The sequence below is a fragment of the Saccostrea cucullata genome, unplaced genomic scaffold, assembly GCF_032062105.1.
Source record: "Saccostrea cucullata isolate Sc308-1 unplaced genomic scaffold, CSIRO_AGI_Scuc_v1 ctg8870, whole genome shotgun sequence".
In the NCBI taxonomy this organism is placed as follows: Eukaryota; Metazoa; Mollusca; class Bivalvia; order Ostreida; family Ostreidae; genus Saccostrea; species Saccostrea cuccullata.
This window is the reverse complement of record NW_026925395.1, coordinates 1-5958: the sequence shown is the minus strand read 5'-3', so window position 1 is coordinate 5958 and position 5958 is coordinate 1. Positions and strand designations below refer to the sequence as shown.

The 5958-nt window shown below is 32.0% G+C and overlaps 1 long non-coding RNA gene across 1 annotated transcript; it reads right to left on the bottom strand.

The window, feature by feature from the left end:
• Nucleotides 1–1943: 1943 nt before the first annotated feature.
• LOC134268736 (uncharacterized) lies at nucleotides 1944–4358 on the bottom strand. The gene is made up of 4 exons (XR_009992428.1): nucleotides 3971–4358; nucleotides 3734–3871; nucleotides 2821–2917; nucleotides 1944–2394 (listed from the first exon to the last, which is right to left on the bottom strand). It is a non-coding gene; the product is annotated as an uncharacterized LOC134268736 (long non-coding RNA).
• Nucleotides 4359–5958: the final 1600 nt, after the last annotated feature.

The window sequence follows — 5958 nt, the reverse complement described above, 5'->3', positions numbered from 1 at the left end:
TGTTAACAAAATCAAAATAAATCATAATACTTTGTTCTCCAATTCATTGATATGGCGATGAAATGCAGCATTTTCCACACACAAACAAAAGACATGGTCGATTGAGAAATATTTGTATATGAAAATAAATCTACGTTATCAAACTACACATTTGTATGGAGATGATTGGTTGATGGAGTTATACATTATGATAGACTACTAGAATTAAATACTACTTCTCTGCAGTTATCTGACCTTTCGCAGGGATCAGTTTAAAAAACGACTTGTATAGAAAAAAAGTCCTTGTTATCTACATACTTTATAATATCATATGATTAAGAACAAAAAGACAATGAATGATATAGATATAAAATTTTATTATGTAAAATGATGAAATGCAATTTTTGCATTTTTAAGAAGTAAGGTTACATGTATAACAATATTTTTAGAACAAAATACATATTTGTAGTTTTCATTAAATTCATTACACATAATATTATATCTAAAAATGTGTTACTTTGTAATAAATCATCCATGCCATCATTATCCCAAGAATAAAGTCATAATCATTTATAATAAATGTAATTAAGATATGTGAACAACTATGGAACAATTAGGGATATAAGATATAAAAAGTCAGTGAGGTTTCACCATCATAAAAGTCTCCTTTATCTGTTTACCATCCCTCACTGTAGGATACCATGGATTCCACCAGGAACCCGGGGACCATTGACCGTTAAGGAAGGCGTCATGACAGAGGTTGAACCACCAGCCTCCGCTACGGTTACTGGAAGCAGCACAGTTATATATATACCTGTCGTTATCTCTGTCCGGGGTGGAGAAGGGCATCCCAGACAGATCTGTGTTAGAATTACCTGTGTTTAACATACGGTCTCCTGTAAAATTATCAAAGAAAAATATAACATGAACACCTATTTCAGATTAGATCATTATTATTTAATAAAAATCTAAAGCTTAAAGTATCTATAGTATTCAACAATAAAAACTTTTTTTGAATTACTTTAAATTGCGTTGCTTTCAATTACAATAGATGAACACTGTTTTCATTTAATATTTAACGTTGTTTTTCTGTTGTCAATTGATTTCTTTTTTGACTGTATACGAACGTAGATGAGTCTCAACAGAAATAAAAGATTGATTGATTGATTGATTGAATGTGTATAGTATAGCGTCCGTCTCGAGAAATTTTCACTCATATAGTGACGCCATCACTTGCCGGTTGAGAACTAGAAAATTTGTTTTAAAATACATGGTATACACGGCAATTGAGCAGTTTGCAATGTTTTTCGTGCCAGCATTTACTACGACACTGTACCTTGATTCATACGATCACATCCGAAGGACCAGTCTGTACGCCCTACATTGGGATTGGAACCTTCAACGTAAAGATTCCTTTGCAGCTCTAACCACCGCGCCACGCGGGTGACGTCAATAAATTTAATTATTATTTCATTCACGTGAAGCCTTTTTTAAATATTAAAAATTGGTAAGCCTATATACGTACATATAAAGAAGGGGTATTCAAAACAATAATTTCATGAACCAGTAAATTGATATAATATTAGAAAATAATTTTTTTTAATTTCTTTTTTTTTGGGGGGGGGGGGGGGGGTGTACCTCTTTAAGTCAACAGTACATGAAACAATAGATTTTCTTCACAACAATCTTCTTCTTATCAACACAGTAATCATTAGAATTCTTTAAACTTTTGCGACTACACGTCGATGCAATTTGTGTAAATAACTTCTTTCTTTATTGTTGTATTGATTTTGTTAAGTCTACAATGCATATCTTCAACACAAAAGCGGGATAATTACAAAAAGTCCTCGTTATCGACTGTATTTAATTACATTTCCAATGCAAGTTGTTTTTTTTAATTCAATAATCGTTTAACACCTTTACTGATTTCTCGGTATGAGTTATGTATCTTACAAAATTACTACAAGTATGCATGTAGTGTTTATGACGTGGGGATGTTCAATCTTTTAGCGAGTTATTACTGATTGGTTTATATAGTAGGGACTCTCGATTTTCAATATAACAGGAACATTTTACTTTCAAAATATTGATATCAACACATCCCCCTCCATTAATTACGTAGCTATAGGGTAGATTCTCACAGAAAGAATTGATATTTGTCTATCTGTCACAAGAAATTAAAATCTTTCTCCCTCGCTCTCCTTAATATAGGTCGTCATTCGTACATTCTTTTTTCCGTTTACCTACCCAGGGTCCCAATGGCTGGTCCGCCAAGAAAAAGTCGGTAGTTGTTGGTTTCGTCAGCAACAGAGAACTGGTTGTATAATTCATAGAGCTTTGTCCCATTGGTCAGTGTCATGGAGACGTAGAGGGAGGAGTTCCTTCTTTTAGTAAGTTGATGTATGACGTCATTCCCTTAAATATTTTATAGTCGTGTTATATACAAAGAAATAATAAAGCAAAAATTATTTATTTCAAGTTGTCATAAAAAAACAACATATGATTATGAGGGTATGCAGAAATTTCTAATTGTGTAGTGCATGCAGCAATGAACATACATGTCTTGAAATCAAAATGGGGAATTCGTTATACATTGTTTTTCACATGAATTATTATCAACTACATTTTAATAATTAACTGCTAAAAAATTAAAGGCTTATTTAAACTTGAATCAGAAAAATTATCATCCCCTAAAAAACATAAAATATTACACAGTTATAGAATGGGTACTATGTAAATCGCAAATTAATGGTTCCCCGAGGGAGGGGAATATTTCTTCATCTCGAACCCTGACCCTTTGTTATGTCCTCTGTAGTCATTCCATAACTGTTTATACGTTACCTATCCATTAGGATCCGTTAGGATTCCCGAATCCCGCCTTGTAGTCCGTCCAGTTTCTGTTGAATGACACCGAACCACTCACACGTTTCTGGATAGCCTAAGGATTTATGAATTATGTCGGGTTTATACAAGAAAGTAGTGAAGTTGTTTTTTTAATACATTTTACTGTGAACAATGTTTCAAATACGTTATTCATAAAAAAGTCATTTAATTTTAGCATATTCTTTCATTTAAATTACAAGTAAATTTTAAACTGAGCTAAAATAAAAAAAAAACAAAATTGTTACTCCCTCTTGACTTGGTCTGAATTTTAAAAAAAAATAAATTCGATTGCAATGTTTATTTTCAAAATGATATTACCATAGTACCTGAAGAAATAATTGCTTATTTGGGGCAAAATAAGTTTTGAGTAGGGACTGGCTAGTCTGCCCACAGAGGACAACGGAACAATTCTTTAAACATTATCCGATTGTTTTGTTTTATAAATTATTCTTAATATGAAAATCTACTTAAAGTATTCACTTCTTAACAATTATTTAAGTTTTGCCTCTACATCCATGATATAGTACACATGTTTTTCTACTTTGTGATGAAAAATATTTACTGTCACAATGTTATTAGCTTTTTGTAAGTAGGGATAAAAAAAAATATTAAATGATCACTTTTGTCAGTTTGTTTTCAGTATAAATATTAAATATCAGTTTTAAAAAATCATTTTTAAAAGATATATTATAGTACCTGAAATTGATTGGAGAGAGAGGAAGGGAGAGACAGAGGGGAGAAAAAAGTTTTACAGTTTAAAAGTTCATAAAAGATAGTATATTAAATAGAATTCATGAGATAGAGAGACAGAGAGAGAAGAGAGAAAAAAAAGTGAAAGAGAGAGAGAAAGAGAGAGAGAGAGAGATCTTACTGTCCACCCTCCTCCATCAGTCACCATGTCACAATACAGGCTGACACTGGTCTCGTTACCAAAAGGGTTTATGTTATATAAACCAGACTGCGTGTTGAAGTAGATAGTGATCTCTACAATCCCTTGTTAGTTTTGAACCTGAATGAGAATATCAATACTAAAATCCAGAACATCATTATTATAAACACAGAGAGAGTAAGATAGGATGAAAGACAGTGAGAGAGAAGGATCAATTACCTTTTTCTATGGTTTTCCCCTCCGTCCTTGTAAGATACTGTTGGATAGCCGTCATATTTTCACTGAGAATTTTGAACTTTTGATCAAAGTCCTGCATTTTTTTCTGACAATTTTCTAAATTTTCCCTGCCCTCCCGCTTTTGGGAGTTAATCTCTCTTTTCAATGAGTTTACCGAGTTCTGTAAAGTTCTGTCACGTCTAAGAAAACCAATCTGCCTTCTCAAAACTTCCACGGTCTGCTGTAAAGAGTTGTTTTGATTTAAAGTATCGATTTGCCTTTTTAATTTTTCGATCTTCTGCGATAAAGAGTCGTCTTGCCTCAGGGTTGCAACCTCTCGTTTGAGCGTTGCTATCGTTTGCAGCAGAGTGGCGACCGTTGTCTCAGTGACTTCCATGTCTTTCTTCAATAAAGCTGACGTCATTCACTGCTGCTCTGATGTCATTGACTACGGATACCCGGATTAGGGTCTCTTGGTTTACAAGCTGACGGAGGAGGTCGATTTCCTTTACATCACGTAGAGTAGAGTTCGGATTATAAGTACCAGTTAACAAGGAATCTGACTTGGCTTCGGAAATTATTATCAGAATCGTAAAGAGAATGGCAAACTTCATGGTTTCAACGTACAGATTAAATGCTAGTGCTAGCGATAGATATCTACTTTGTCCCTAGAAGACAACACACGGCCGTATATATAGAGACGGTTGGGGATTTCCCTAAATTAACCATGAGACATCACAATCAATTTTAAAGTAGATATTACTAACCTATAAGTAATGATGCATATTTGAAGTCGTTTTTGGTGTTTTCTTCTTAAACCGGAGATAGTACTTAACAAAGCAGATCAAGAGCAATTGAAACTACTTTGTATTTTTTTCGTGTTTATTTGAAATGAGGATTAAAGGTGTTCAGTGCATTTTATCTTTTTTATATTTGGTTGTGTATTTTTTTAGAAAAGGCTTATATGACCCAAAATTATTGTATAGGTTTTTTATTCCTTTTTATTAGATTTTATTAGATATTTTCTAGAGAGAGCATTGTTCTAGAAACATGTAGGACGGTGCATGCATTGCATTTTTTTTTTTTCGATTGAAATATTTTCTTTGCAACAATATTTAAAAAGATTCGCCAGCAGATATCGCTTGAAGTTCATTAAATATAATTGTTACATTAGGCTTAATTAAATGTATTTCAACATATTTTGTTTAATTTGACATCTTTGAACATTCCAAAAAAGGTACTTGATAAAAAATGAAGTACAAAAAAAGTTTTCAATTACATTTTACAGGAACATGGATGTATTCTATAAATGATCATCCAACTTTTATTTTCTTATGAAGACTAAAATATTCAAAGTAATTAATTTTAATCATATATATTTAATCATATATATATATTATATATATAGTTTTGTGCCATGCGGATTGTGGGTTATTTTGCGTCTTTTTCACTCACGTTGTGGGTACCTTGGATGGTTTATGGGTCATTATATATTGACCCACAAACCATGTGCCTAAAATTTTGTTTATGACAATTAAATAGTAACTATATTCATTTTTTACAAAAAAAAAATTTTTTGACCCATAATTACACAATCAAAAAATGACCCACAATGCAATTTTATATATATGAAATCTTACCACTGAGTGCATTGGCAGGATTTCGCGCGTGACCCACAATATTTTATATACTTTCACATGAGTATTGGAGGGATAAGGGAAAACGGCTAGATTTTATAGCCTAACTGCAGTAAATCATTGTTAAATTTTAACGATTTTTTTATTTATATGTATGAGCTTTTGTTTTTAATGTACTACATTGTATAAATCTACAAGAAAAAAGGCTAATCTATTTTAAACTTTTTATCGTACGATAGTTGTGTTCTTCCTAAAGTTTGTTTATCTAAATACAAATTCTTATAAAAATGTGAAAGAAAGCTCCAATTACTATTTTTTTGAAAGATAAAAACGACTAAAATGTTGCTATAAAGA